Raw genomic sequence first — 12,373 nt, 5'->3', positions numbered from 1 at the left:
CCACCCCTCTAGATGGTCACAAAGCACCAAGCTCATCTAAGGGAAAACACTCTTGATGTCACCCAAAGTGGTAATTTTCCACTAGCATGTTTCCTGTCCTACTAATCCATCTATTTGGTGAGAAGAAAGAGGGAGGAGTACCAATACCTCTTTTCACTGGATTTTTAACTCTTAAGTGAGATCACGCAGACCCATGCTCTAACCAGAGTGCTCAGCTATGCTGCATGGAGGACCCTGGCTGGCTTGCTTCTTGATCTGAATGTCCCTGGACCTCTTCAGGTAGCCTTAGCAGAGAAGCACCCTGGCCTCCCACGCAGGAGGAGCAGAGCCCTGTACACACACAGCACCTGGCACTGGAAGGCAGAAGTGCAGAAAGCTAGCAGAGAAAATGGAAATCAAAAGAAAGCTGGAGTAGCTATACTCATATCAGATAAAATAGACTTTAAAATAAAGAATGTTACAAGAGACAAGGAAGGACACTACATAATGATCAAGGGATCAATCCAAGAAGAAGATATAACAATTATAAATATATATGCACTTAACAGAGGAGCACCTCAATACATAAGGCAACTGCTAACAGCTATAAAAGAGGAACTCAACAGTAACACAATAATACTGGGGGACGTTAACACCTCACTTACACCAATGGACAGATCATCCAAAATGAAAATAAATAAGGAAACAGAAGCTTTAAATGACACAATAGACCAGATAGATTTAATTAATATTTATAGGACATTCCATCCAAAAACAGCAGATTACACTTTCTTTTCAAGTGCACATGGAACATTCTCCAGGATAGATCACATCTTGGGTCACAAATCAAGCCTCAGTAAATTTAAGAAAATTGAAATTGTATCAAGCATGTTTTCTGACCACAACGCTATGAGATTAGAAATGCATTACAGGGGGAAAAAATGTAAAAAACAAACACATGGAGGCTAAATAATACGTTACTAAATAACCAAGAGATCACTGAAGAAATCAAACAGGAAATCAAAAAATACCTAGAGACAAATGACAATGAAAACACGACGATCCAAAACCTATGGGATGCAGCAAAAGCAGCTCTAAGAGGGAACTTTATAGCTATACAAGCCTACCTCAAGAAACAAGAAAAATCTCAAGTAAACAATCTAACTTTACACCTAAAGGAACTAGAGAAAGAAGAACAAGTAAAACCCAAAGTTAGCAGAAGGAAAGAAACCATAAAGATCAGAGCAGAAATAAATGAAATAGAAACAAAGAAAACAATAGGAAAGATCAATAAAACTAAAAGCTGGTTCCTTGAGAAGATCAACAAAATTGATAAACCATTAGCCAGACTCATCAAGAAAAAGAGGGAGAGGACTCAAATCAATAAAATTAGAAATGAAAAAGGAGAAGTTACAACAGACACTGCAGAAATACAAAGCATCCTAACAGACTACTACAACCAACTCTATGCCAATAAAATGGACAACCTGGAAGAAATGGACAAATTCTTAGAAAGGTATAACCTTCCAAGACCGAACCAGGAAGAAATAGAAAATATGAACAGACCAATCACAAGTAGTGAAATTGAAACCTGGATTAAAAATCTTCCAACAAACAAAGTCTAGGACCAGATGGCTTCACAAGTGAATTCTATCAAACATTTGGAAAAGAGCTAACACCCATCTTCTCAAACTCTTCCAAAAAATTGCAGAGGAAGGAACACTCCCGAACTCATTCTATGAAGCCACCATCAGCCTGATACCAAAACCGGACAAAGATACTACAAAAAAAGAAAATTACAGACCAATATCACTGATGAATATAGATGCAAAAATCCTCAACAAAATACTAGCAAACAGAATCCAACAACACATTAAAAGGATCATACACCATGATCAAGTGTGGTTTATCCCAGGGATGCAAGGATTCTTCAATATACGCAAAGCAATCAATGTGATATGCCATATTAACAAATTGAAGAATAAAAACCAGATGATCATCTCAATAGATGCAGAAAAAGCTTTTGAGAAAACTCAACACCCATTTATGATAAAAACTCTCTAGAAAGTGGGCATAGAGGGAACCTACCTCAACATAATAAAGGCCATACATGACTAACCCACAGCAAACATCACTGTCAATGGTGAAAAACTGAAAGCATTTCCTCTAAGATCAGGAACAAGACAAGGATTTCCACTCACCACTATTATACAACATAGTTTTGGAAGTTCTAGCCACAGCAATCAGAGAAGAAAAAGAAATAAAACAAATACAAATTGGAAAAGAAGAAGTAAAACTGTCACTGTTTGCAGATGACATGATACTATACATAGAGAATCCTAAAAGTGCCACCAGAAAACTGTTAGAACTAATCAATGAATTTGGTAAAGTTGCAGGATACAAAACTAACGCACAGTAATCTCTTGCATTCCTATACGCTAATGATGAAAAATCTGAAAGAGAAATTAAGGAAACACTCCCATTAACCATTGCAACAAAAAGAATAAAATACCTAGGAATAAACCTACCTAGGGAGACAAAATACCTGTATGCAGAAAACTATAAGACACTGATCAAAGAAATTAAAGATGATACCAACAGATGGAGAGATATGCCATGTTCTCGGATTGGAAGAATCAATATTGTGAAAGTAACTATATTACCCAAAGCAATCTACAGATTCAATGCAATCCCTATCAAATTACCAATGGCATTTTTTACAGAACTAGAACAAATCATCTTAAAATTTGTATGGAGACACAAAAGACCCTGAATAGCCAAAGCAGTCTTGAGGGAACAAAAATGGAGCTGGAGGAATCAGACTCCCTGAATTCAGACTATACTACAAAGCTACAGTAATCAAGATAATATGGTACTGGCCCCAAAACAGAAACATAGACCAATGGAACAAGATAGAAAGCCCAGAGATAAACCCACACACCTATGGTCAACTTATCTATGACAAAGGAGGCAAGGATATACAATGGAGAAAAGACAGTCTCTTCAGTAAGTGGTGCTGGGAAAACTGGACAGCTACATGTAAACGAATGAAATTAGAACACTCCCTAACACCACACACAAAGATAAACTCAAAATTGATTCGAGACCTAAATGTAAGACCAGGCACTATAAAACTCTTAGAGGAAAACACAGGAAGAACACTCTTTGACATAAATCACAGCAAGATCTTTTTTGATCCACATCCTAGAGTAATGGAAATAAAAACAAAAATAAACAAATGGGACCTAATGAAACTTCAAAGCTTTTGCACAGCAAAGGAAACCATAAACAAGAAAAAAAGACAACCCTCAGAATGGGAGAAAATATTTGCAAACGAATCAACGGACAAAGGATTAATCTCCAAAATATATAAACAGCTCATGCAGCTCAATATTAAAGAAACAAACAACCCAATCCAAAAATGGGCAGAAGACCTAAATAGACATTTCTCCAAAGAAGACATACAGATGGCCAAGAAGCACATGAAAAGCTGCTCAACGTCACTAATTATTAGAGAAATTCAAATCAAAACTACAATGAGGTATCACTTCACACCAGTTAGAATGGGCATCATCAGAAAATCTACAAACAACAAATGCTGGAGAGGGTGTGGAGAAAAGGGAACCCTCTTGCACTGTTGGTGGGAATGTAAATTGATACAGCCACTATGGAGAACAGTATGGAGGTTCCTTAAAAAACTAAAAATAGAATTACCATATGATCCAGCAATCCCACTACTGGGCATATACCAAGAGAAAACCATAATTCAAAAAGACACATGCACCCCAATGTTCACTGCAGCACTATTTACAATAGCCAGGTCATGGAAGCAAACTAAATGCCCATTGACAGATGAATGGATAAAGAAGATGTGGTACATTTATAAATGGAATATTACTCAGCCATAAAAGGGAACGAAATTGAGTCATTTGTTGATATGTGGACGGATCTAGAGACTGTCATACAGAGTGAAGTAAGTCAGAAAGAGAAAAACAAATATTGTATATTAACGCATGCATGTGGAACTTAGAAGAATGGTACAGATGAGCCGGTTTGCAGGGCAGAAGTTGAGACACAGATGTAGAGAACAGACGTATGCACACCAAGGGGGGAAAACCGCGGTGGGGTGGGAATGGTGGTGTGCTGAATTGGGCAATTGGGATTGACATGTATACAATGATGTGTATAAAATTGATGACTAATAAGAACTTGCAGTATAAAAAAACAAACAAACAAACAAAACAACTAATAGTAAACTTTCTTTGGGTTATTTGTATGGAAATATGTTAATATAAATGTTTCAGACATTACATGAAATTTATAAAAATCTTATATGTTCTGGTATAATGTTATAAGTCATAATTCTAGTTATTACTTTAAAATGTATATCTCAGAAATAATGAAATTTCCTTGTCAATTGCATTATTATGAACTTTCATCAAATCTTTAACCATGGTCATTTTTAAGTCTTTTGTCATTTACAGACACTTCTGGGTGTACTCTGATGCTTTTGCAAATATGTTCCTATAAAAGGGTTTCATCTTCAAGGAATTCATGGAAAAGACTCTGACAAGTACAGGTTTCTGGTAACTGACTATACTGCTGAACTGAATGAATAAGCATTTTCAGAACTCTGATGGAAAACTGATGAAATCATAAAAGTGCTAAAAAAAAGATCAAGATAAAAAAATTAATTACATGGGACTGAGCGAACTGATGAGGATGATTATAATTTTTGTGACTTTCTGTTTGAATAAAAAACAAACCAAACAAACAAAAATAACAGATAACCAACAAGGACCTACTTTATAGCACAGGGAATGCTGCTCAATATTCCTTAATAACCTAACTTAAATGGGAAAAAGAATTTGAAAAAGAATAAATACATGTCTATATATAACTGAATCACTTTGCTGTACACCTGAAACTAACACAACATTGTTAATCAACTATGATCCAATATAAAATAAAATTTAAAAAATAAAGAAAGCTAGCAGATAATCCCCGGCAAGTTAGGCTGGCAGAAGAACAGCAGGAAGTGAGCAAAGGGGGGATTATTATGAGAAATATCGTGTACACAGTTACCCTTCTTAGGCCACAGGACTACAGTGTGTCTTACTGGTGAACACATGAACAGAGAGGCAAAGTCTTAATATGTTTTTCAAGTGTTGCCAGGAAAACTCTGTATCTCTAATACATGAAATCTAAGTCCAAATAGTTCAGCACCACTGACCCAAGGAACACAGTTAACTCAAAAACACTAGATAATTTCCTTCCCCGCTAAAGCCTCAATGATCTGGCAAGCTCTGCCTTCATGGGTGGAAAGGCCCTCACTGGGAGGCCAGGCTCCAAACATGGAACTGAAGAGAGCTACACTTTGCACCTATTAGGGTTAACTCTGTTGACTCAACCAAACTAGAAAGTCTGACCCAACTTTTCCCTGGAAAATTTCTCACAGCCACAGGTGGCAGAATTGAGGTTATTATCACTGCTTTCCCCACCCAGGGACTTGCCCTGGGTGACCTCTGCCTTGAGCTCATCCTTGGAGAAACAGGACTCTTTGGGTAGGTTGAAGAGCCAATTATGGGGACTTCCCTGGTGGACCAGTGGTAAAGACTCACGATCCCAATGCAGGGGGCCCGGGTTCAATCCCTGGTCAGGGAACTAGATGCCACATGCGGCAACTAAAAGATCCCACATGTAGCATCTAAAAAAAAAAAAGCTAATTCTGTGCCCTTGAAAGAGTCAAGTGCCCTCAAAGCGTTGTAGTATTTATAGGGTAAGCCCATAGCTCACAGACCAAGATGAATTAGTACCTTGGCTTAGGAGCTGTGAGACCTCCAACAAATTAATCAACATTTCTGAAGCTCTGTTTACTCCCTTGCAAAATGAAGAAATTGTATTTTAATGATTAAATGCCAGCAATTACCATGTTTTTCATCCTAAAATGCAATCAATTATATCTTAATGTGGAAACAGTGAATTTAATGTAAATGAAAAAAATGCTAACTTTTAACAGTATACATTTATTCATACAATTATACATCTCTCTATCCTTCAGTATCATAACCAAAATTTAAGTGATGTCTTCTTTCATTGATAATCTAAAGATATTTCTAACTCATTTGTAGCCATTTTCAGTTATGTGGGGTTTTTTTGTTTGTCTTTTTTTTTTTTTTTTTTTTTTTTTGGCCGTGCCACATGGCTTGTGGGATCAGTTCCCCTGGCATTGGAAGCATGAACTCCTAACCACTGGACCCCTAGGGAATTCCCTCTTTTTTTTTTTTTTTTAAACCTGTCCTCATGGACTTCCCTGGTGGTGCAGTGGTTAAGGATCCACCTGCCAGTGCAGGCAACGTGGGTTCAAGCCCTGATCCAGGAAGATCCCACATGCCACGGAGCAACTAAGCCCCTGCTCCACAACTACTGAGCCTTCACTCTAGAGCCCATGTGCCCAGAGCCCTTGCTCCACAACAAGAGAAGCCACCACAATGAGAAGCCTGCGCACCACAATGAAGAGTAGCCCCTGCTCGCCACAACTAGAGAAAGCCCACGTGCAGCAATGAAGACCCAACGCAGCCATAAATAAATAAATAAATTTATAAATTTATTTTTTTAAAAACCTGTCCTCATGAGCTTAACTTTATTGTCCATTTCAGGTCTGACAGTGAAATCCCTAAGCATTCAGGGCTGCTCCAACAGGTTATGCACCAAGAGCACCAAAAATGTCATCCACATAGTCCATGAGGGCACGTCTAAAAATACCACATTTCCTTAAATGAATCACATATTGCTGCAAACAGACCTACTTTTCATGAAAACTACCAGAACCTGGTATAGATAGATGTTCAGCCCCTGCGGGATCAATGTCTATATGATGCATAACTTGATTAAACCAACCTTTCTTCATGTTGAAGATTTTGATTTATTCAAGAATATAGGGCTGTCTGATATTTTAATGAAACAATTGCTTATAATCATAAATATAATTATCTTACACTGCTGAAAGAGACAACAAGGAAGATGCATGGACTTTACTATGCTTTTAGAGACATGCTTGTTCTGTTTGATGTTCTACTGTTCAGTGGCCAACAAATAGTTCAAAGCAATTTTAAAATCCCATCTTGGCTTTCTCAATTATACTACCATTATTCAAAGTTCAATGGGACTGGAAGAAATATTTTCTACAAAGTAATATTAGATTACTATTCTTACAAAGTTATTTTTTAATATAACACATTTAACGAATCAGGAAAAATTATATACTCATTGCAAATAATTTTGGAGGGAATAGTGAACATATTAAAAAAACAAAGCATTAAAATCACACATACTATTTCCACCCAGAGATAAACTCTCTAAACATTTCACTGTATTTGTTCTCAACATTCTTCAAATAATACATGTGTGTATATGTGATTTTTTTCACGAATTCAAAATTATCCAATTATATAGTTTTCATTTTACTAATACCATTAATATTCTATTAAATATCTTCAAAAATATCACTTTTAATAATTGCATGTTGTTCTATATCAGATGTTTTAGTTGCTTTTAATTTTTAACTATTATAAATAATGTGATGAATGTCTTTGTCAAAAATCCACAAATGTTTGATCAAATATCTGACAATTTTCCTGGGATAAATCCCTACAATTTTTGAGTAACCTGTTAAGGACTTTGTCACACACTGTCAGTTTCCCTCCATAAAGTTCATGCCTATATACAGTCCCACCAGAAGAATATAAGAGCATTCGTTTTCTCATATTCTTGCCAACATTGGATTTATAAAAATATTTCTATCAATAAATGCCATATCTTGAAGAGATATCTGCACTCCCATGTTTATTGCAGCATTATTTACAACAGGCAAGATATGGAAATAACCTAAATGTCCTTCAGTGGATGAATGGATAAAGAAAATGTGATAAATATATATCACATATACACACACAGAGAAACACAGAAATATTATTCAACAATTAAATATATATATATATATATATATATATATATACATGTACATCTATCCAAAAGCAGCAGAATACACATTCTTTTCAAGTGCACCTGCAATATTCTTCAGGATAGATCACATGCTAGGACATAAAAAAAGCCCCAGTAACTTTAAGTAAATTGAAATCGTATCAAGCATCTTTTTTGACCACAACACTATGAGACTAGAAATCAACTACAAGAAAAAAACTGCAAAAAGACACACAAACACATGGAGGCTAAACAATTAAACAACCAATGGATCACTAAAGAAATCAAAGAAGAAATCAAAAAAATACCTACAGACAAATGAAAACAAAAACACTATGATCCAAAATCTATGGCACTCAGCAAAAGCATTTTTAAGAGGGAAGTTTATAGCAATACAAGCTTACCTCAGGAAACAAGAAAAATCTCAAATAAACAACCTAATTTCACACCTAAAGGAACTAGAAAAAGAACAACAACAAAAAAAAAAAACCCACCAAAGTTAGTAGAAGAAAAGAAATCATAAAGATCAGAGCAGAAATAAATGAAATCGAGACTAAAAAAAAAAAAAAAGAGAGAAAAGATCAATGAAACTAAGAGTTGGTTCTTTGAATAGATAAACAAAATGGATCAGCCCTTAGCCAGACTCATCAAGAAAAAAAGAGAGGGCTCAAATCAACAAAATCAGAAATGAATAAGGAGAAGTTGCAACCAACACCACAGAAATACAAAGGATCTTAAGAGACTACTATGAACAACTATATGTCAATAAAATGGACAATCTAGAAGAAATGGTCCAATTTCTATAAATGTACAATCTCCTAAGACTAAACCAGGAAGAAACAGAAAATATTAACAGACCAATTACCAGTAATAAAATTGAATCAACAACCAAAAATCTCCCAACAAACAAAAGTCCAGGACCAGATGGCTTCACAGGTGAATTTTACCAAACATTCTTTAGAGGAGAGTTAACACCTATCCCCTGAAACTACTCTAAAACTTGCAGAGGAAGAAATGCTTCAAACCCATTCTAAAAGGTCATTATCACCCTGATACCAAAACCAGACAAAGATTCGCACAGAAAAAAGAAAATTACAAATCAGTATCACTGATGAACATAAATGCAAAAATCCAAAACAAAATATTAGCAAACCAAACCCAACAATACATTAAAAGGATCATACACCATGGTCAAGTGGGATTTATCCCAGGGATGTAAGAATGTTTCACTAACCACAAATCAATCAATATGATACACCACATTAACAAAATGAAGAATAAAAACCATATAATCATCTCAATGGATGCAGAAAAGGATTTTGACAAAATTCAACACCCATTTATGATAAAAAAAAAAACTCTCAACAAAGTAGGTACAGAAAGAACACACCTCAACATGATAAAGGCCATATACGATAAGCCCACAGCTAACATCATAATCATTGGTGAAAAGCTGAAAGCATTCCCTCTAAGATCAGGCATAAGACAAGGATGCTCACCTCACCACTTTTATTCAACATAGTATTGGAAATCCTAGCCCCAGCAATCAGACAAGAAAAAGAAATAAAAGAAATCCAGATTGGAAAGGAAGAAGTAAAACTATCACTATTTGCAGATGACATGATACTATACATAGAAAATCCTAGAGACTCCACCAAAAAACTACTAGAGCTCACTAATGAATTCAGTAAAGTTGCAGGATACAAAATTAATATACGGAAATCTGTTGCATTTCTATACACTGAAAACAAAATATCAGAAAGAGAAATTAAGGAAACAATCCCATTTAACACCAGGTCAAAAAAAAAAAATACCCGGGAATAAATTTAAGAAGGTAAAAGACCTGTACTCGGAAAACTAGAAGACACTGATGAAAGAGATTAAAGATGACACAAACAGACGGAAAGATATACTGTGTTCATGGATTGGAAGAATTAATATTGTTAAAATGACCATACCACCCAAGGCAATCTACAGATCCAATGTAACCCCTATCAAAATACCCATGACATTTTTCACAGAACTAGAACAAATAATTTTAAAATTTGTATGGAAACACAATAGACCCTGAATAGTCAAAACAATCTTGAGAAAGAAGAAAGGAGGTGGAAGAATCATGCTCCCTGACTATGCTACAAAGCTACACTAATCAAAACAGTATGGTACTGGCACAAAACCAGACACATATGTCAATGGAACAGAATAGAGAGCTCAGATATAAACCCAATCACTCATCATCAATTAATCTAAGACAAAGGAGTGCAAGAATATACAATGGAGAAGACAAAGTCTCTTCAATCAGTGGTGCTGGGAAAACTGGACAGCTACATGTAAAAGAATGAACTTAGAATAATTTCTCACACAATATACAAAAATAAGCTCAAAATGGATTAAGGAACAGAAACCATAAAACTCCTATATGAAAACATAGGCAGTATACTCTTTGACATAAATCACAGCAATATTTTTTTGGATCTATCTCCTAAGGCAAAAGAAACAAAAGCAAAAATAAACAAATGGGACTTTCTGCACAGCAAAGGAAACCATCAACAAAACAAAAAGGCAACCTACTGAATGGGAGAAAATATTTGCAAATGATATGACTTATAAGGGTTAATATCCAATATATATAAACAGCTCATTACAACTCAGTATCAACAACCTGATTAAAAACTAGGTAGAAGACCCGAATAGACATTTTCCAAAGAAGACATATAGATGGCCAATGGGCACAGGAAAAGATGCTCAACATTGCTAGTCATCATAGAAATGCAAATCAAAACCACAATGAGCTATCACCTCAAACCTGTCAGAATGGCTATCATCAAAAAGACCACAAACAGGGACTTCCCTGGTAGCACAGTGGTTAAGAATCCACCTGCCAATGCAGGGGACAGGGGTTTGGTCCCTTGTCAGGGAAGATCCCAGGTGCTGCAGAGCAACAAAGCCTGTGTGTTACAACTATTGAGCCTGTGCTCTAGAGCCCGCGAGCCAGAACTACTGAGCCCACGCACTGCAACTACTGAACCCTGCACACTCAAGGGCCCGCATGCTGCAACTACTAAGCCTGCGCGCTGCAACTACTGAAGCCCTCGTGCCTAGAGCCCATGCTTCGCAACAAGAGAAGCCACCACAATGAGAAGTCCGCACACCACGACAAAAAGTAGCTCCCACTCTCCTCAACTAGAGGAAACTCGCATGTAGTCAACGAAGACCCAATGCAGCCAAAAATATATATACATATAAATAAATAAAAAGAAACTTAAAAAAAAAGACCACAAACAACAAATGTTGGTGAGGATGTGGAGAAAACAGAACCCTGATACACTTTTGGTAGGAAAAAAATTGGTGCAGCCACTTTAGAAAACAGTATGGAGGGTCCTCAGAAAACTAAAACTAGAACTACCATATAATCAAGCAATTCCACTCCTGGGCAAATATTGGAAGAAAACAAAAGCACTTATTTGAAAAGATACATGCACCCCAGTGTTCATAGCAGCATTATTTACCATAGCCAAGACATGGAAGCAACCTAAGTGTCCATCGATAGATGAATGGATAAAGAAGATGTGGTACACATATACAATGGAATATTACTCAGCCATAAAAAGAATGAAATAATGCCACTTGCAGCAACATGGATGGACCTGGAGGATATTATGCTTAGTGAAATAAGTGAGACAGAGAAAGACAAATACTAAATATTATCACTTATATGTAGAATCTAAAAAAAAAAACTAGTGAATATAACAAAAAATTATATAAATATATATACATATATATACACATATACATACACATACAATGGAATATTATTCAACCACAGAAAAAAAGGAAATTCTGCCACTTGCAACAATGTGGATGAAACTGAAGGGCATTCTGATAAGTAATGTAGGCCAGAGAGAAAGACAAATAACGTACGGTATCACTTCTGTGTGGAACCTAAAAGAAAATAAAAGTTAATTTCATAGAAACGGGGAATAGAATGGTGACTGCCAGTGGCTGGGGGGAGAGAGAAATGGGGAGATATAGGTCAAGAAGTACAAACTTTGGTGACTGCAGTTAATAATACAAAATCATATACTTGAAAGTTGCTTGAGTAGATCTTCAGTGTTCTCACAACACACACAAAAAAAGTTAACTATGTGAGGTGATGGATGTATTAATTATCTTGATCTTGGTAATCATTCCACAAAGTATTGCACATATGTGTGTGTAAAATCATTACATCATACACTTTAAATATATTATATTTTGTCAATTATCCCTCAATAAAGTTAGAAAAAAATACTTCTATTATTCAGCTGATATTTATTATATACCTCCTTTGGGCCAGATCCTGGCTATGGCTTCAAGAAATGAGGACTACTGGAAGAAACAAAATCACAAATGAGTGAAAGAACTAATAAAT

The sequence above is a fragment of the Mesoplodon mirus genome, assembly GCF_964341445.2.
Source record: "Mesoplodon mirus genome assembly, chromosome: 1".
Taxonomy (NCBI): domain Eukaryota; kingdom Metazoa; phylum Chordata; class Mammalia; order Artiodactyla; family Ziphiidae; genus Mesoplodon; species Mesoplodon mirus.
The sequence above is the reverse complement of the archived record's forward strand: the minus strand, read 5'-3'. Positions refer to the sequence as shown.